This window comes from Dromiciops gliroides, chromosome 3 (assembly GCF_019393635.1).
Source record: "Dromiciops gliroides isolate mDroGli1 chromosome 3, mDroGli1.pri, whole genome shotgun sequence".
Lineage (NCBI taxonomy): Eukaryota > Metazoa > Chordata > Mammalia > Microbiotheria > Microbiotheriidae > Dromiciops > Dromiciops gliroides.
The window spans coordinates 402,040,533-402,061,525 of record NC_057863.1 but is presented as its reverse complement, the minus strand read 5'-3'; the positions used below and the strand labels follow the sequence as shown (position 1 = coordinate 402,061,525).

The 20,993-nt window shown below is 36.3% G+C and overlaps 1 pseudogene; it reads right to left on the bottom strand.

The window, feature by feature from the left end:
* Nucleotides 1–2,478: 2,478 nt before the first annotated feature.
* Nucleotides 2,479–3,369, bottom strand: LOC122747686 (annotated as a pseudogene).
* Nucleotides 3,370–20,993: the final 17,624 nt, after the last annotated feature.

Here is a 20,993-nt window from a genome sequence, read left to right as displayed (position 1 = left end):
CCTTCTTGCCAATTGTTTGTTCTCATTACCCTCTGTGGGCTAAGAATTCTAGATGGAATTGTTGCTACTACTGATTCAGTGGCTCCAAAGACCTGCTCCTGATTTGCTTGGGCTGGGTTTGCTGCCGTGGCACTGCCTGTGCTGGATTGTGCTCCATTCTCACCTCAGTACAACAGATATTTCTTTCAAACTTTCTAAGTTATCTTTGGCGAGAGAATTATTTCACCTATTCTTTTGTGTGTTCTGCTGTTCCAGGAATTGTCTTATGGCATTATTTGAAGGCATCTTGGGGAGAGCTTAGGCAAGTCACTGTCTTTCCTCTACCATCTAAGTTGTCTTTGACTGGAAAATTATTTCACCCTGTTCTTTTTTATATTTTTTTTTTGCAGGCAACGGGGGTAAAGTGACTTGCCCACGGTCACACAGCTAGTAAGTGTCAAGTGTCTGAGGCCGGATTTGAACTCAGGTACTCCTGAATCCAGGGCCGGTGCTTAACCACTGTGCCATCTAGCTGCCCCCCCTGTTCTTTTGTGTAATCTGCTATTCCAGGAATTGCCTTATGGCATTATTTAAAGGTATTTGAAGGGGTCTTGGGGGAGCTCAGACGAGTCACTGTCTTTCCTCTGCCATCTTGGCTCTATCCTTCTAAAGATGGTCTCTTTCCCCATAATACCTTATCAGTCAGTCAATAAGCATTTATTCAGTATCTACTGTGTGCCAGTATGAAACAGTGGAGATAAAAAGAAGGGCAAAAGACTAAAGAAAAAATTCCAAGGAGCAGCCATGACTAAACATACTATATTGGAAAGAGTCATAGATTTATAATCATGAAATTGGGGGTTGAGTCCCACCTATGCTACTTACTACTGGTATGGCCATAGAGAAGTCATTTCACATATCTAAGACTCTATTCCCATATCTATAAAATGATGATATTGCACTAGATAATTTCTTAGGTCTGTTCTAAGTCTTAATCTCATGATTCAATGGCTTAAAAGCAATTGGGTCCGGCATGAAAACAGTTGGATAGGGAATTGCTTGCTAATGTGTTTTGGGGTACCTGTGAAAAAGTAGTTTCTGATGAAAGATTGTAGTTAGGAGTTATGTAAGTATATGCTAAAGAAATGGTTCATACATATTTAATTATTAAAGACCAGTAGCATACTGGCATTTTATCAAACAGAGATGATTAGGACTAAATAGGTTTAAAAGTAAATCCTTCTGGGAGCAGCTGAGGCCTAGACACAACCAGAATAGGCATGAAAACAAATGTTTTCATGGTATTTTCCAGGGAGTTTCCTCAAAGGATTCATCATCATAAATTTCATCCCAAGTATGTCTATTGGGGTATTTCTTCCTGCTACATATTGCCCAATATATATCATTAAAGCATACCACATAACATATTCTATATCTGATCCTACCAGATCAGGTTACTAATTATGTATGCTGGAAATGGACAATGGCTGCATTAATGGAATAGTCCAAAGGACTTAAGGAATACATATTTATCATTTACCTCATTAAAGAGATAAGAGATTCTTAGACAGGAGGAACATGTGCAAGATATTTTGAGAAAGGAGAAATTGTCGAAAACAAGTGTCCAAAGGCCAGTTGTTGGAAGGATATGGATAATTTCTCTTACCTCAGATATTGTATATTTATACCTCTCTTTGTTCATAGTCTATTTTGCATTTCAGTTGTATAGTTATTGTAAAATATTATATAATTATGAATATGTCTTTACCTTCATTATAGATTAAAATTGATGAAGATAGAGATTACACCTTAATTATCCCTCTATCTCCCTGGGGCCTATGTCAGTGCTTTGTTCATAGAAGGAAGTGAAAATATGACTATTGAATGAATTAATGAATGAACACAGACATAAAAGAAGTGAAGATGCTATCACTGTATCTTCACCACAGGCTCAATCTATGTAGGGTGTACCTACACCTTCTGAAAAGCAACATTCCTTCAAATAACAACAGTGGTATGAACATTGAGAGGAAGTGGTAATTGTGATGGCTGTTGATTCTACACTGAGAAGATCAAAGAGATATTTCTGTGGAATTGAAACAGTCAAATGGGAAATCTGAAGTCTCTTTTTCCCCCTAAGCAACCACTTTTGTATTAATAAGGCATCACAGATATACTTTCTTAAAATATGCATACACATATTCTTTGGGGAAAAAAGGCAAAGAGTTAATTCTTAACACACGCACACTCCCTACCCACCCCAGTGAGAAACAGATATGTTTTCCAGTGAGTTACTGAATACTTTTATTCTGTACATAGAAGCCACTAAGAATTTGGCCTATGTATTCATTGTGGCTATATCACAAGTTATATGACTCCACACATCAACACAGGGGCTGAGTGTAAGAATAGGTCATTCTAGCCCAGTCACAAGATGATAAGAGACATTTGCAGGCTTTCTAATTCACGGCCTTTTCAATGTACTTGAGATTGAGCACTCTAAGAACCTGGATAACTGGATAACATCTGTATAACTGAAGTAGCAGTGAAATTCTTCCAAGCTTCCCTATCATTGTGACCAAAGGGATCTTCAATAGACACCACTGTATAGTCATGGATGAAGGTCTTATAGAGGTCCTCAGGCTCAGTAGGGGAGATGTATCTGCTGGAATCATCAGGAGATTTGGAGTGCAAGTCACAATATTCATGCTAATTATGACCATGTCAGTATAGCCTACCTGACCAATAGCATTTTATAGCAGTTCCAAAGCTTCATTATTCTCCAGGATATTAGGAGAAAAGCTACCTTCATCCTCTATGTTGGTGGCATCATGTTCATATATTTCTTTAATATCATTCTTTAGGTTGTAGTAGACCTCAGTACCAATGCACATGGCTTCCTTGATGTTTGCTGCTCCAACATGGAAGATCATGAATTTTTGCATTGCAGCTTCTTACCAGTATGGGAGGCACTACTGATGACATTGAAGGCTGGGACTAGAAGAACGACTTCATCATTGCCTGTGAGGTCAGCAATATGGCAGTACAGGGAGACGCATTTCTCAGCAGTTCCAACTACACAAATATCCAGAGACACTCACAATATGGCAATTGCATCAAATTTAGATTTATTTGCAGTGCTATCCATCTCTATCATCAATACTCCAATCTTTTTCTGCTCCACAATATTCAATTTTGAGCAACAGATTTATTGATGTGCTCAACCACTTTTGAGTTATCTTTCCCCTTATAGTAGGTCGTATCATGGATGCTGGTAGATATACCATTGGGCACAGCAGCTCAGAATAGACATTTTGCTGTGTAGAGATCAGCTTCAACAGTAGGGTTTCCACGAGAGTTAAAGATCTCTCTTGCTTGGATCTTGAGGATATATATATATATATATATAGATAGATAGATAGATAGATAGATAGATAGATAGATATAGATAGATAGATATATATATAGATATATAGATATATATAGATATATCTATCTATCTATCTATCTATCTATCTATCTATCTATATATATGTGTGTGTGTGTGTGTGTATATATATATATATATGTATATATATATATATATGTATATATATATATATGTTGAATTTCTGGATGGAGCTTCATCGGCATGGCTGAGAGAGCAGAAACTAAGGGGTCAGTCTTCTTGATCATGAGATTTGACTAGGAATACAAACAAGCAAAGCAAAAGAGGTGGGTAGAAGTGAAGTCTTTGTAAAATTTCATTATATTCACTGGTCAGACAAAAAATAATGGATTATGCTTTCTGAGCACAGATTGCCAAATTAACATTGAGAAAAGATATAATAATGGAGGGAGAATTCAAGTATCCAGACTTGATAATTCATTATGTTAGAAATAGGATATCTGGCAGATTCTTAACTTACCTCGTTAGCAATTTTATCTCTTTAGAGATGAGGAAGTAATGATGTCCTTCCTATTCTGGATTTAATTTTGATCAATAAGGAAGCAGTGATAAGAAAAGGAAAGAAACCTTTGAAGAAAATGATCGCATCATCATTTGATTTGTAACAGGAAAAATAAGCATAAGCCAGACGTGTTTGATTGATTATTTTTTTTTGTTGTTGTTTTTTGTGGGGCAATGGGTTAAGTGACTTGCCCAGGGTCTCACAGCTAGTAAGTGTCAAGTGTCTGAGGCCAGATTTGAACTCAGGTACTCCTGAATCCAGGGCCGGTGCTTTATCCACTGCGCCACCTAGCTGCCCCTGATTGATTATTATAGGAAATAAAACTTTTAGGAAACCAATCAGTGAAAACATAGGTATTATTCTGGAGTTAAATCCTCTAGGAGAGATTCTAGTAAAATTTTAATGGAAGGTTCACTGTAGGGGTTAGAGCCAAGATGGAGGAGAGAAGACAGCAAGCTGCTTGAGTTCTCTTAAGTTTCTCTCAAAAAAATACATTAAATCAAGCCTCTAAACAGATTCTGAAACTACAGAAGCTACAAAAAGACAAAGAGACACAATCTTCCAATCTGTGTGAGATTTTCCCCACCCCTTAGTTATAATAGCTTCAAAGTGATTTAATTATGATAATAATCAGTATACTAACTGAAAAATTGTGATTTATTATATTTAGATATCTTATTTTAATTGTATTAGTCGATAAAATTTCTTTTCTTACTACTTAATAATGTCAGATGATACTTTCCAATGTCAAGCATTAAGTAATATCAGATGCAATAGTCAGCAATACTATATTTTAGAAACCACGAGTGCTATGCTTGACTCAAGAGGGTCATGCAGCTCACTAGTGATATGCTTGATTAGAAGGGGCCATACAACAGAATTATGACCCTGTTGCCACAAGAAGGCTGATATGAGTATTGGAAAATGCTGACATTTTTCATGTAGGCAGTTTCAATATTTCCTAAGAATGTGCTTTAATTTTAGATACTTTTAATTAGTATTGTACAGAAGCATTCAAGCTCTGGAGGGGTATAAAAACCTGTTGATTTTGTAACTCAGTGTCTTTCGGCAGGCTCACCCCTGCCAGAGGCCAGCTTTATTGTGAGATGAGGCCTTCTCTCAATAAACCTATTTTCTATGGCTTGGAGACTTTGTTGTTTCTGTGCCTCCATCGGACTTAGAAATTTTCCTGACATCTGAGATAATTTAAGAGACTTCAGGAAAGGTCGGTCTCACTCAGGCAGGGTCGGAGCCCAGCACATCTCAGTGCAGTGTAGAGTGGAGGGGGTCAAGGCAAATCAGTGGGAAGCAACGGAGGGCCCTTGATCCTGGTTCAGCAGGCTAGTGGTGCAGTGGGCCAGTGGTGAGATTCACCAGCACCAGCTGAGAGGGCAGGCTGCCAGCTAGGGGTTTACCCAGAGGACAGGCACGACCAGGCCTGGCTATTCCAGCACACTGGCAGTATGTACAGGGAGCAAGACCAGGGTGGTAGTGAGAAATTTGTAAGCCATAGAGGCCTCAAAGTAGAAAGTCAGTGACACAGCTCCTATCTCCCAGCACAAGAAGCTTGAAACAGTGACCCTGGTGTCCAAGGAGTGGACCTCAACTTTTAAAAAAATAATAATAAGCTGCAATATGAGCAAGAAACAAAAAAGAGCTCTCATCATTGAGAGCTTCTGTGTTGACAGGGAAGAGACAAACAAAAACTCAAATTGCTTACATGTGAAGCCTCAAGAGGGAAGAGGAATTGGTCTCAAGACCAAAAAGCCTTTTTGGAAGAACTCAAAAAGGATTTAAAAAATCAATTGAGAGATGTAGAAGAAAAAATGGGGAGAGAAATGAAAGCAACACAAGAAAATTATGAAAAAAGAATCAGCAGCTTGGAAAAGGAAGCAGAAAAATTGACTGAAGAAAACAATTCCTTAAAAATTTCATTTGGCCAAATGGAAAAGGAGGTACATAATATGACTGAGGCAAATAATGCCTTAAAAATACAAATTGGACAGTTGGAAGCTAATGACTCCATGAGAAACCAGGAATCAGCCAAACAGAATCAAAAGAATGAAAAAATAGAAGAAAATGTGAAATACCTTATTGGAAAGACAACTGACCTGGAAAACAGATCCAGGAGAGACAATTTGAGAATCATTGGACTATCTGAAAGCCATGATCATAAAAAGAGTCTAGACATAATATTCCAGGAAATTATCAAGGAGAACTGCCCTGATATTATAGAATCAGAGGACAAAATCATCATTGAAAGAATCCACAATCACCTCCTGAAAGAGACCCCAAAAGGAAAACTCTAAGGAATATTGTAGCCAAATTCCAGAATTATCAGGTGAAGGAGAAAATACTGTAAGTAGCCAGAAAGAAGCAATTTAAATATCATGGAGCCACAGTCAGAATTGCTCAGGACCTGGCAGCTTCAACATTAAAGGATTGCAAAATTTGGAATATGACATTCTGAAAGGCAAAGGAGCTTGGATTGTAGCCAAGAATGTATCACACAGCAAAACTGATCATTCCCCTTCAGGGGAAAAGATGGACATTCAATGAAATAGGGAACTTTCAAGGTTTCTTGATGAAAAGATTGGAAGTGAATAGAAAATTCGATCTCAATATACAAGACTCAAGAGAAGTTTAAAAAGGTAAACAGAAGGGGAAACAAAAGCTTACCCTATTAGGTTAAACTGTTTATATCCCTACACAGGAAGATAATACTCATAACTCTTAAGAACTGTAAATGTATTTGGGCAGAGAGAAGGAGTGTACACAGAGGGTATAAATATAAATTGTCTTTGATGTGATGATACAAAAAAAAATTAAGGGGTTAAAAAGGGAGTCTATGGGGAGGAGAGGAAAGGGGAGGTGGAATGGGATGAATTATATCATATGAAGAGGTGAAAAAAAACCTATTTTAATAGAGGGAAAGAAAGGAGGGGTGAACATTGTTTCAACCCTACTCTCATTAGATTTGATTCAAAGAGGGAATAACATATATGTTCATTGGGATAAAGAAACTTAACTCATTCTTTAGGGAAGCAAAAGGGAAAGGGAAAGGTGGGGACTGATAAAAGGGAGGACAAAAGCAAGGGAGAAAAGGGTAAAGAGAGGGGGGTGATAAAAATGATGGCAGATTGGGGGAGGCAAGGGTAAGAAATAAAACCTTGGTGAGGAGGAATAGGGTGAAAGAAGGGGGGAAAAGTACAAAGGGGGTAAATAGAATGGAGGGGAATAGACAGTCAATAATAATAACTGTGAATGTGAAGGGGATGAACTCTGCTATAAAACAGAAGCGAATTGCAGAGTGGATTAAAAACCAGAATCCTACAATATAGTGTTTACAAGAAACAAATTTGAAGCAGAGAGATACACACAGAGTAAAGGTAAAAGGGTGGAGCAGAATATATTATGCTTCAGCTAAAGTAAAAAAAAGCAGTGGTAGCAATCCTTATCTCAGACAAAGTGCAGGCAAAAATAGACCTCATTAAAAGAGATAAGGAAGGAAATTACATCTTGCTTAAAGTTACTATAGAGTTCTACCAAATTAGTTTTTTTTTAATTATTTAAAATTTTACAAATGTTTTATTAACAGGCAATGTGGGTCAAGTGACTTGCCCAGGGTCACACAGCCAGTAAGTGTCAAGTGTCTGAGGCACCACTGCCTCATCTAGCTTCCCCCTACCAAATTCATTTTATGACACAAATATAGTGGTGATACCAAAACCAGGCAAAGCAAAAACAGAGAAAGAAAATTATAGACCGATTTCACTAATGAATATTGATGTTAAAATCTTAAATAAGATATTAGCAAGGAGATTACAGCAAGTGATCACCAGGATAATACACTATGACCAGGTGGGATTTATACCAGGAATGCAGGGCTGGTTCAACATTAGGAAAACTATTAACATAATCAACCACATCAATAAAAAAAACAACCAAAATCATATGATTATCTCAATAGATGCAGAGAAAGCTTTTGACAAAATACAGCACCCATTCCTAATAAAAACACTAGAGAGTTTAGGAATATGTGGAGCTTTCCTTAAAATAATAAACAGTATCTACCTAAAGCCATCAGCAAGTATTATATGCAATGGAGATAAATTAGAGGCCTTCCCAATAAGATCATGGGTGAAACAGGGATGTCCATTATCACCCCTATTATTTATTGTACTAGAAATGTTAGCTTTAGCAATCAGAGAAGAAAAAGGAATTAAAGGAATTACAATAGGCAAGGAGGAAACAAAACTATCAGTCTTTGCAGATGATATGATGGTATACTTAAAGAATCCTAGAGAATCAACTCAAAAATTACCTGAAACAATTAACAACTTTAGCAAAGTAGCAGGATATAAAATAAATCCACATAAATCATCAGCATTTCTATACAAGACCAACAAAGTCCAGCAGCAAGAGATAGAAAGAGAAATTCCATTTAAAGTAATGGTAGATAATATAAAATAAGTGGGAGTCTACTTGCCAAGACAAACCCAGGAACTCTATGAACACAACTACCAAACACTCTTCACACAAATCAAATCAGATCTAAATAATTGGAAAGATATCAATTGCTCATGAATAGGCAGAGCTAATATAGTAAAAATGATAATACTGCCTAAATTAATTTACTTATTCAGTGCCATACCAATCAGACTACCTAAAAATTATTTTATAGAGCTAAAAAAAATAATGACAAAATTCATCTGGAAAAAAAAAAATCAAGAATATCCAGGGAAATAATGAAAAAAAAATTCACAGGAAGGTGGGTTAGCAGTACCAAACCTGGAGCTTTACTATAAAGCGGCAGTCATCAAAACTATCTGGTACTGGCTAAAAAATAGAGTGATCAATGGCTAGGCTCAGGAAATGCAGTAGTAAATGACACTAGTAATGTAGTGTTTGATAAACCCAAAGACTCCAGCTTCTGCGATAGAAACTCAGTATTTGACAAAAACTGCTGGGAAAACTGGAAGATAGTATGGAAGAAATTAGGCATAGACCAACATCTTACACCTTATACTAAAATAAGGTCAAAATGGATACATGACTTAGACATAAGAGGTGATACCATAGGTAAATTAGGAGAGAAAGGAATAGTCTACCTACCAGATCTTTGGAAAGGAAAACAGTTGACCAAACAAGAGATAGAGTATGTTATAAAATGCAAAATGGATGATTTTGATTACATTAAATTAAAAAATTTTTTTACAAACAGAAGCAATGCATCCAAAATTAGAAGGGAGGCAGAAAGCTGGGAAACAATTTTTGTGGCCAGTACTTCTGATAAAGGCCTCATCTCTAAAATATATAGGGAACTAAATAAAATTGATAAGAATCCAAGTCATCACCCAATTGAGAAATGGTCAAAGGATATGAACAGGCAGTTTTCTGATGAAGAAAGTAAAGCTATCTGTTCTCATATGAAAAAATGCTCTAAATCTCTAATGATTAGAGAGATGCAAATTAAAACAACTCTGAAGTACCACTTGACACCTATCAGATTAGCTAAAATTACAAAAAGGGAAAATAATAAATGTTGGAGAAGCTGTGGAAAAATTGGAATACTAATGCATTGTTGGTGGAGCTGTGAACTGATCCAACCATTCTGGAGAGCAATTTGGAATTATGCCCAAAGGGCAATAAAGCTGTGCATACCCTTTGACCCAGCAATACCACTTTTGAGTCTTTTTCCCAAAGAAATCATGGAAAGGGGAAAGGGACCCACATGTACAAAAATATTTATAGCTGCTCTTTATGTGGTGGCAAGGAATTGGAATTTGAGGGGATGCCCATCAATTGGGGAATGGCTGGACAAGTTGTGGTATATGAATACAATGGAATACTATTGTGCTGTAAGAAACAATGAGCAGGAGGAGTTCAGAGAAACCTGGAGGGTCTTGTGTGGGCTGATGATGAGTGAGATGAGCAGAACCAGAAGAACACTGTACACAGTATCATCAACATTGTGTGTTGATCTACTGTGATGGACTATATTCTTCTCACCAATGCAATGGTACAGAAGAGTTCCAGGGGACTCATGATGGAAGAGGATCTCCAAATCCAGGGAAAAAAAGAACTGTGGAGTATAGATGCTGAATGAACTATACTACTTCTTTTGTTTTTGGTGCTGATGTTTATCTATTTTGAGGTTTGTTGTCATTGCTCTGATTTTTCTCTTATAACACGACTAAAGCAGAAATATGCTTGATGTTATTATGTGTGTATATATATACATATACATATATTATATATAAATATAAATATATAAATAAAACCTATATCAGATTGCCTGCTGTCTAGGGGAGGGGGGAGGGAGGGAGAAAAAATCTGAAATTGGAGAGCCTGTATAAACAAAAGTTGAGAACTATCTTTACATGTAATGGGAAAAAAATACTTTATTAATTAAAAAAAAAAGAATGGTGTGAAGCATACAAAACAGATGATGTCACAGCATAGGGAGCTCTTTGTTGAGTTCAAATTTAAAGATATGTATGAAAGCACATAGCAAATTGCCTGGCACATTAAAAAAAACCAAACAACAACAACAACAACAAAAGAACTGAATAGAAAATTCAATCTTAACATGCAAGACTCAAGAGAAGTTTAAAAAGGTAAACAGGGGGAAAAAGTTGTTTAATAAGGTTAAACTGTTTACATTCCTACATGGGAAAATAATACCTATAACTCTTGAGAAATATATATATATATATATATATATATATATATATATATATATATATATGCAGACAGAAGGATTATACACAGAGAGTATAAATATCAATGTCTATGATGTGATAATATCAATTGTCTATGATGTGATAATATAAAGAGAATTAAGGGGTTAAAAAGTAGTTTATGGGGAGAAGAGAAAAGGGGAGGTGGAATGGGGTGAATTACATCACATAAAGAGGTACAAAACCCTATTACAATAGAGGGAAATAAAGGAGGGGTGAACATCGTTTCAACCTTACTCTCACTAGATTTGGTTCAAAGTGGGAATAACATATATATTCATTTGGATAAAGAAAATTGGCATTTTCTTTAGGGAAGTAAAAGGGAAAGGGGAAAAGGGGGGACTGATAGAGGGGAGGGCAGAAGCAGGGGAGAAAAGGGTAAAGAAAAGGGAGGGGGACTGATAAAAGGAAGGGCACATGGTGGGGCAGAGGTAAGAAGCAAAACTTTTGCGAGGAGTGCTCATCATTTCTTAGAGCACAACCGTATTCCATTACATTCACAAAACATAACTTGTTCATCAATTCCTCAGTTGTTGGCAATCCCTCAATTTCCAATTCCTTGCCACCATAAAAGGAGCGGCTATAAATATTTTTGTACACATGGGTCCTTTTCCCTTTTTTATGATCTCTGAGAAAAAGACCTAGTAGTTGTATTGATGGGTCAAAGGGTATGCACAGTTTTATAGGTCTTTGGGCATAATTTCAAATTTCTTTCCAGAATGGTTGGATCAGTTCACAGTTCCACCAACAATGCTTTATTGTTCCAATTTTTCCACTACTTCTCCAACATGTATTATTTTCCTTTTTTGTCATAATAGCCTATCTGATAGGTATCAGGTGGTACCTCAAAGTTGTTTTAATTTGCATTTATCTAATCAATAGTGATTTAGAGCATGTTTTCATATGGCAATAGATAGCTTTGATTTCTTCATCAGAAAACTGCCTGTTCATATCTTTTGACCATTTCTCAATTTGAAATGACTTGGATTCTTATCAATTTTATTTAGTTCCCTATATATTTTAGAAATGAGGCCTTTATCCGAAGTACTGGCTATAAAAATTGTTTCCCAGTTTTCTGTCTCCCTTCTAATTTTGGATATATTGCTTCTGTTTGTACAAAAACTTTTTAATTTAATGTAATCAAAATCATTTTGCATTTCATAATATTCTCTATCTCTTGTTTGGTCATAAACTGTTCTTCTTTCCAAAGATCTGAGAGGTAAACTCTTCCTTCCTCTCCTAATTTACCTATGGTATCACCTTTTATGTCTAAATCAGGTACCCATTTTGACCTTATTTAAGTATAAGGTGCAAGATTTTGGTCTATGCCTGGTTTCTGCCATACTCTCTTCCAATTTTCCCAGCAGTTTTTGTCAAATACTGAGTTCCTATCTCAGAAGCTGTAGTCTTTGGGTTTATCAAACAGTACATTCCTAAAGTCATTTACTACTGTCTCCTGTGCCTAATGTTTTGACTGATCCTCCACTCTATTTCTTAGCCAGTAACAAAATTTTTGATGACTGCTGCTTTATAGTAAAACCTCAGATTTGGTATAGCTATCTCCCCTTCCTATGCATTTTTTTCATTAGTTCCCTTGATATTCTTGATGTTTTGTTTTTCCAGATGAATTTTTTTTATTATTTTTTCTAGCTCTATAAAACAATTTTCAAGTAGTCTGGTATGGCACTGAATAAGCAAATTAATTTAGGTAGAATTGTCATTTTATTATATTAGCTTGGCCTATCCATGAGCAATTGATATCTTTCAAATTATTTAGATCTGATTTGATTTGTGCGAAGTGTTTTGTAATTGTGTTCATAGAGTTCTTGGACTTGTCTGGGCAAGTAGACTCCCAAGTATTTTATATTGTCTATCATTACTTTAAATGGAATTTCTCTTTCTATCTCTTGTTTCTAGACTTTGTTGGTCATATATAGGCATGCTGATGATTTATGTGGATTTATTTTATATCCTGCAACTTCCTGATAAGGTTTTGAGGCAGGCAACTGCATCACTTCAGGAAGCATTAATATAAAAGAAGTTAGAAAGTCTTTGAGGTATTGACTTATTAGGCTGATAGAATGGAGAAATACTGATGAGACCTATCTTGATTTCAGCAATATATTTGACATCTCAATAGATTCTCGTGGGAAAGGAACAGGCTGCCTGGCTATATAGATAGGCAGAATCTTAGATGGCTGAACTACTGTATCCAAAAGGTTTAGATTAATGGGTTTAGATGAATACTTAGAGGAATTTCTAGTGATGTGTCATGGAGCTCTTTTATCTTTGGCCTTGTAGTGGTCAAAATCTTCACAGATTATTTAAAGTTAAAGAAAGCATGGCTATAAAATGATACAAAGATAGGATAAGTCGGCAATACATTGTATGACAGAATCAACTGTTTTCTACCCAAGTAAGTGGTTTAGACTGGTTACAGTCCTGGAGATCCTAGCCTATAATAGGAAGGCAGGATCCTTTTTTTGACATTCATTTGATGAATGGTGTTAAATGACATTAAAATACCATTAAAACTTCATTCCAGTATACTAGGTATATATTTACTTTTATGGAATTTTATGGCTTATTCCTGTTTTCTCCAGAGGGAGGAGTAAAGGGAGGAGATATTAAATGTACAGAGACATGAAACATCTAATTTATCCTTACATATAAAAAGGATACTATACATTAAAGACTCACAGTATGCAACAGAATGACTTAAAACAGAATTAAGTAACAACTTCTAATTATTCTTACAATGTTCTAGGATGCTGATTCATAAATCTCATTAGAATATAAAGAAGTTTGTAAGATTGGTAATTAGATATTTCATGTTTCTAAGGGGCATCTTGGCAGTGCAGGTAATGAAGCATTGGCTCTGGAATCAGGAAGATCATAGTTCAAGCCTAACCTCAAACACTTACTAGTTGTGTGATCCTGGGCAAGTCATTTAACCCCAACTGCCTTAGGACATTCAGGGCCATCTCCATTATATCTTTCCACTCTACTCTGCTGGCTCTGGAGGAGAAAGTGAGGTTTGTGACCTTGTACAGACCTCCCTTACTTAAATCTAATTCATTGCAAGTCATGACATCACCATGATATCATTGTCCTCAACTAATTTCTAGTACTTGTCTGTTGGTAAAACAGCAAGACTTGGGTCAATTCTCTTGTCAGTGCATAGTGCTTCCAAGATCATTTTGATACTTGACAAGAACTACTCTTTTTTTTTTTTTTCTTGCAGGCCAATGGGGGTTAAGTGACACAGCTAGTAAGTGTCAAGTGTCTGAGGCCGGATTTGAACTCAGGTACTCCTGAATCCAGGGCCGGTGCTTTATCCACTGTACCACCTAGCTGCCCCAAGAACTACTCTTATGCTTCCATTGAGCTTTGACTTTTGTGCCTGTCAAACTCACAAGGTTACATCCAACTCAAAACATATGCATCTTAGGATATTTACTTCTTTGCCAAAGATGAGGAAAGAATGAACACAAAAAGAAGTAAAAGGAAAAAGGCAGCCAGGGCTCTAGGAATAAGGTTGTTGACTTGAGTCTCCCTGTGCTAACTGACACATGTGTAAGGTCATTATGATTTTGGGCTGGAGGGCACACACTATTCCCCACCCCTAGAACTAAAATTCTTAATGTTGCATGAAGTCATTTGGAATGTTAATTATGGAAAGTAACAAAACAGTCATCAAACAATGGAACCTGGTACCTTGTGAGGCCTTTATCCTCATCTCATTTGATATTTATAATATTCTTAGCACAGTGCTTTTACATTTTGGATAATTAATAAATGCCTGTTCCTTTCCCCTTTGCCTCAACCATAGAGATGTTTGGGCAGAGGTTGGATGATCACCTTGAGGGTCAGAGTAGAAGAGCTTATTACATAGTTAGGCTAGACAATCTCTAACCACCTCCAAATAGAAGGTTATGTCATTCTTTGACACAGGCAGCCAAATTGGGAAAAAGGAGTGTAACTTGGTCAGAGTTTTAAGTTTGTTTTTTTTTTTTTGTTACTACCATTTATTTGGTCCCTTTTTAGATTTATCAAAGACCCAAAGCTGCTTCTTTTAAATAGTATTGGTATAGAATAGGAGGTAGGCATGGAGATGTTGGAAAGAAAAGGCAAGTTAATTATTCAAACCAAGGTTAATGGAAAGAATGAACAACCCATTCAGACCAACACTGAACATGTCTAACTTTTTCTTAGCCAATAAACTGTTCGAGTTGAAAGTCTATGTATGTAGTATAAGCCTTTCCCTCCTGCTTCTCTTTATTTGAAACTTGTCTGCAAGGGATGTAGAAACAGCAATGAAAAATGAGCTGCCGAGCTTGATGATTCATTTCTATGTAGCCTAGGGATATTCTTATCCCCAGAAGCCCATACATGAAACATCATCTGCAACTGGTCCTTGAGCACATAATTTCTATGAAGTTATGCAGTCAGTGGAATTGAACCACAAGAGGATTTGGCAGAGTTTTTGCAGAAATGTAACAGAACTAGGAATGGAGAGGTTATCCCTCCCCCTTTTTAAAGTACTATGGTACAACAAGATAGTTATTAAGGATTTTGTGAAAAATCTTATAAGCCTGATAACATTTGTTGACCAAGATCCCCCAATAAATCTAACAGGAGGTTAGTGAAGGAGCTTATAGTTTATGTGACTAGAATAAGGGAAGAAACATAAACCCAGGGACAAAAGAAAAGTCCCTAAAGAAATGATTCAAAGAAAGAGAGGACTTGAGTTGAGCCTTTCTGGATATATTGTGGTGGCTATTTTTTAGGGAAGCTGAGCCAGAGAGATCTCAAAACTCATCACTGGAAAAAAACTGTGATCATGACTGTATATTGCTGGTTTCCTGAACTTTCATCAATGTGCATGTGTGTGTGTATATATATATATATATATATATATATATATATATACACACACACACACACACACACACACACACACACACACACACACACATTGATGAATATATTTTAGTGAGGCAATGGGGGTTAAGTGACTTGCCCAGGGTCACACAGCTAGTAAGTGTTAAATGTCTGAGGCCAGATTTGAACTCAGGTACTCCTGATTCCAGGGCCTGTGCTTTATCCACTGCGCCACCTAGCTGCCCTCTCATCAATGTATATTTAAGGAAAAGAAATAGTTAATTCTTAAACTATTGAAAAAGCAAGCCGGAGTGAGGGACATATTAGAATAATTGTGAAAGAAAGAATAGGGTATAGATTATCAGTCTGACCTCTTCAATGATGCAGACTTTGGAATGATGGGAGAAGAAGAAATGTATGCAGGGGCAACTGCAACTTTACCTATGAAGGTGGAGTCATTCTCCTCCCATTCCTAATAGAAATATTATTGATAAAAATATAAATATTATTTCATGTATAAATATCTAATTATTAATAGATACAGATTAGTTATATCCAGGATATATTGAAAGACCTGAATTACTTTTGTATATTTTTGTGTTTGTAAATATGCAGGGCACATATCTGTATGTATATCTCTCTGTGTGGGTGTATTCTATATACTTCAGCAAAATAACTGCTCTCTTTCAGGGTAGAAATGCAGGAAACATAAACATTCTCATATGTCCTTGGTTATTATTATTATTATTATTTTTTGCTTTTCTTCAATTCAGTAATACATAAAGGATACACACCTACAAGATTGCACCCTTAATTAGGATAATGGGTGATTATCTCTATTTCCACCTCAACCTGTGGAATGCTTTTTAGTTCACACAAAGGCTTCTTTATGCCCATGTAATCCCATAGGACAAAAAACAGACATTCATGAACAAAAACAACATATGTGATGATTCAATCTTTGTGCTTTTATACTTTAGGGGGCCTCCTTTGGGGAATACTGTATTCAGTTCTCCAGTTTTCATTCTCTGAAATATTTAACAGGTGAAAAGACAAGGTATTATTTTTGCCTCACATCTAGGATTGTGCTTTGTAGTCTTAAGAGTCTTTTATTATTAGATTTGGTTCAGGGATTGAAAAAGGGAAAGGGGAGCTGGCCTGCTTATGGTTAGCCATGCAGTGCTGAAATAATACATTTGGAGATCTCTATCTCTATCTCTATATAAATCAGAATCTCATGCTCACACATGCACAATACATACATTGACATATCATTTATACATATATACATGTCCACATACAGATATAGACAACAGTCTCTCTGTAAATATAAATGTACATAATAAAAGAGGAGAGAGAGAGAGAAAGAGAGAGAGAGAGAGAGAGAGAGAGAGAGAGAGAGAGAGAGAGAGAGAGAGAGAGAAAGGTGAAGGGAAAGGGAGTAGAAAAGGACCTTCTCTTGCCTTTAGGATAAAATACAAATTATTCTGTCTGGAATTTAATTCCCTGCAGAATCTGGCTCTCTTTCTAGACTAATGTTATAGTGTTTCCCTTAATATATTCTACATTCTAACCAAACTGGCTTTCTTTCTGCCCCTTGTAAATTATATTCCATTTCCCACCTATACACTTTTGTATAATTGCTCCTTCACCTCAACCATTCCAAAAAGAGTGTAAGATCCTTCAAGGAAGAAGTCTCTTTCTTGACTTTCTTTCTCGGAGCCTAGCAAAATGTCTTTCACATCTTTTAAAGGTGTGTGTGTGTGTGTGTGTGTGTGTGTGTGTGTGTGTGTGTGTGTGTGTGTATATAGGCATGTTCCTGTATATATGAAACTAACTCAGTGATTTCATTGGTATAGAGAACTCCCTGTTGGGGAACTTCTATTATTAATGCAGGTTGCCACTAAGTCCTGCTCTGCAACATGTAGTCTTGGAGACTTGCTTACATGTAGCTTGTCTCATGAATGTTTGTTGAGTGAATGCTTGAAGTTGAAGATAAAATTTAATCTTAAATATTTCTCCCTGATAATCTAGATACTTGGAACAGTACACTGAACACAATTTGGTTCTTTTTCATGATATTTAAGAAAATTGAATTATAAGAGCTGATATTTAGTTATTACCTCACATAGGTGATTACTATGAGCCTGATAACAATTGCATGAGGAAATTAGCATACTTCTGATGGATATGCATGGCTCCTCTGAGGCAGGAAGAAATGAGGTTCAGAGAGGCCAAATGACTATCCCAAGGTCACAAAAATAGAAAGAGGGGAAGGTGTTTCCTTTTTTTGGTGGGGTGATGAGGGTCAAGTGACTTGCCCAGGGCCACACAGCTTCTAATAAGTGTCAAGTGTCTGAGGTCAGATTTGAACTTAGCACCTCCTGAATCCAGGGCCTGTGCTTTATCCACTGCACCACTTAGCTGCCCCCAAAGGAAAGTCTTAAACCCAGGCCTTCTGCCTTCAAAGTCATTATTATTCCTACTGTACCATGATGTTCTGTATTTACATTCAATATTACTTTCTTTTATATATATACATATATAATTTGTTTTCCTTTTATTGTTTTTGAAAATATATGTAAAAACAAATTTTATCATTTTTAAAAAACTTTGTGTTTCAACTTCTGTTCCTCCCTCCCTTCCCACCCCTCACCCACTAGAACTCAAGCAATTCAAAATAAGTTATACATGAGTAGTCATGGAAAACATTACCATATTAAATAGGTTATGAGAGAAAACAGTTAAAAAACAAAACTTCAGATTAAGGAATTGTCAAAGAAAAAACATTTTTTTAAAATGTGTTTCCGGGGCAGCTAGATGGTGCAGTGGATAGAGCATTGGCCCTGGAGTCAGGAGTACCTGAGTTCAAATCCAGCCTCAGACACTTAACACTTCCTAGCTGTGTGACTCTGGGCAAGTCACTTAAACCCAATTGCCTCACTAAAAAAAAAATGTGTTTCCATCTGTTTTCAGACACCATCAGTTCTTTCTCTGTAGATGGGTTGCAATTTTCATAAGTCCTTCAGGCCTTGCTGAAAATACCCACGTTTCAGAGTGGATGATCTTACACTATTGCTGTTATTTTGTATATAGTACATTTCACTCTACTTCAGTTCATGTAGGTCTTTCCAGGTTTTTCTGATAGTATCCTGTTCATCATAACCTGTATATAGTATTTTAAACTTGACAAAGAATTTTCTTTATAATAGCCCAGCAAAGTAGGTACCATACATTTTGCCATTATAATCAATCATCATAACTATTATCCTCCATATTATTCCCTTCCCATGATATTTACTCTATTTTCTATCTTCTTTTAACCTATTCCTCCTCAAAAGTATTTTACTTCTGACTGTCCCCTCCCCCACTCTGCACTCCCTTTTTTCACCCTTCCCACTTTATCCTCTTCCCCTCCTACTTTCCTTTAAGGTTAAATAGATTACTCTTCCCAATTGGGTGTGAATGTTATTCCCTCCTTGAGTCCAGTCTGATGAGATTAAGTTCTTTGAGCTAATTGTTTGTTCTAAATTTTTCTTCCTCCCCCCTTCCTTAACCCTCCCAATGAAATCAAGCAATTCAATATGTCATATGTGCAGTTATGTAGAACATCATCACCTTCTTTGAAAGTGTTTTTGAGTATTACTTTCAATGACTTAAATGTATAGCCCAGAATATAAAATATACTGAAAATTCATCTATAATTCCCATCATATTAGACCTTAAAATTCTTGAGGGCATGAGGTTTGTTTTAGTTCATCTTTGCATTCCCAGAAACTACCAAAGTACATTATATAATAAATGCTGAATTGAAGAATATTTGTGAAATCTTTCCCTTAGAAAGGTTGTGGATCACTATATATATATATATATATATGTATGGAATATCATTTATTCTTTCAGACATATTCATTGTGTCATTTAGTTTTGCTAAGTATTTTCTTTCTTTCTTTTTTACAAGGGCAGAACCTCTTGGGGGAGTGTAGACGGAAGTATCTGTAATAAAATCATGTAAATGCATCAATACAATTTAAAAAAAAATAATAATATTGGTGAAAAGGACATGGCCTAGGCTCACCATGGTTACATTAAACATTTTTGATTGGTAGTTATGCCTGGAGGGACATGGTCTGACCTATGTTCTTTTCAAATCTATTTAGTAACAAGCTCTTTTATAAATGGAAACAACTGTATTACTCATTAGCCATTCTAAAGCCCTTCCTCCACTACCAGCTTTTCTAAATGACAGCTGTACAAAATACACAATTAACAGGAGTTTATTTTTGGCATGAGTTCACTTGCTTTCACTCTTATTTAATTGTTTATCCCTATACTTCAGCAAATGCATCTTGTGATCTACTGTGTATCTTTCTGTGAAATGGAGATAGTAACTCCTTCCTGCCTCACAGAGGAGCTATGCACATTCATTACAGGCAGAATTTGGTTTAGTAAAAAGAGGACCAAGCTTGGAGTCATGAAAGACTTGGGGGTGAGTCTTAGCTTTGGTATGTCAGGTGCCTCTGCCTTATAGATCATTTTACTTCCCTGAGTCTCATTTTCCTCATTTGTGAGATGTAGATGATGATAATACATATATTACCTACCTCAGAAGGCCATTGTGAAAGAAGTGTTTTAGAAACCTTGCAAATGCTAAATAAATATTGAGTTAGCATGCCACAGTGGAAAGAATGATGAGTCTGAAGTCAGAGAGGCTGGATTCAAATCATACTTCTGTCTCTTGCTACTTGGTTCCCTTTGACAAGTCACCTCGCTTTGGAGTCTCAGTTTTCACATCTGTAAAATGAGAAGGGAGATGAGGTACTTTCTAATATACCTTCAAACTCTAAATTTTTGATCCTATCAAGTATTTTTCATTATGTGTTTAATGTTTCTCTAGCACACTTCAGGATTGTTATCTGCATGTTGAGGTCTTCTGATTAGGCTGATCTCATCTGCTAGTGTTTACATGATCACCAGAAATATCCACTATCCCTTCTCCCCATCCATTACCTGATCATTGATTTTAGCATACTTGTTCCTGAAGCAAAATCTTTTATACCAGAAAATATGAGTCTTAGCATGCAGATCCTCCTGGGGGATATTCAGGTATAAATTCACACTAAGACGTAAATGGTAGACAGAAGGAAAGGTTGATTGGAAAAGGCAGGATGTATTTACTATATAAAAGGGGGTGGTGTGTGTCACAGCACAAAAAAAGGAAGTTATAAAAAATAAATGCTACCAACCTCAAACTTTTGCTGAGAGTCATCCTGCCTTCCTAAATTTAAAAAATGAAATATATCTGTTTAACCATTAGAAGGAATTTCTGTTGAGACAAGAGGAACCCAGGAAGCTAAATATAATCCACACTTGGATGATTATCCATAATATTCATTCAACACTTAATAGACATATAGCAAGTGCCTGAGGAATGCAG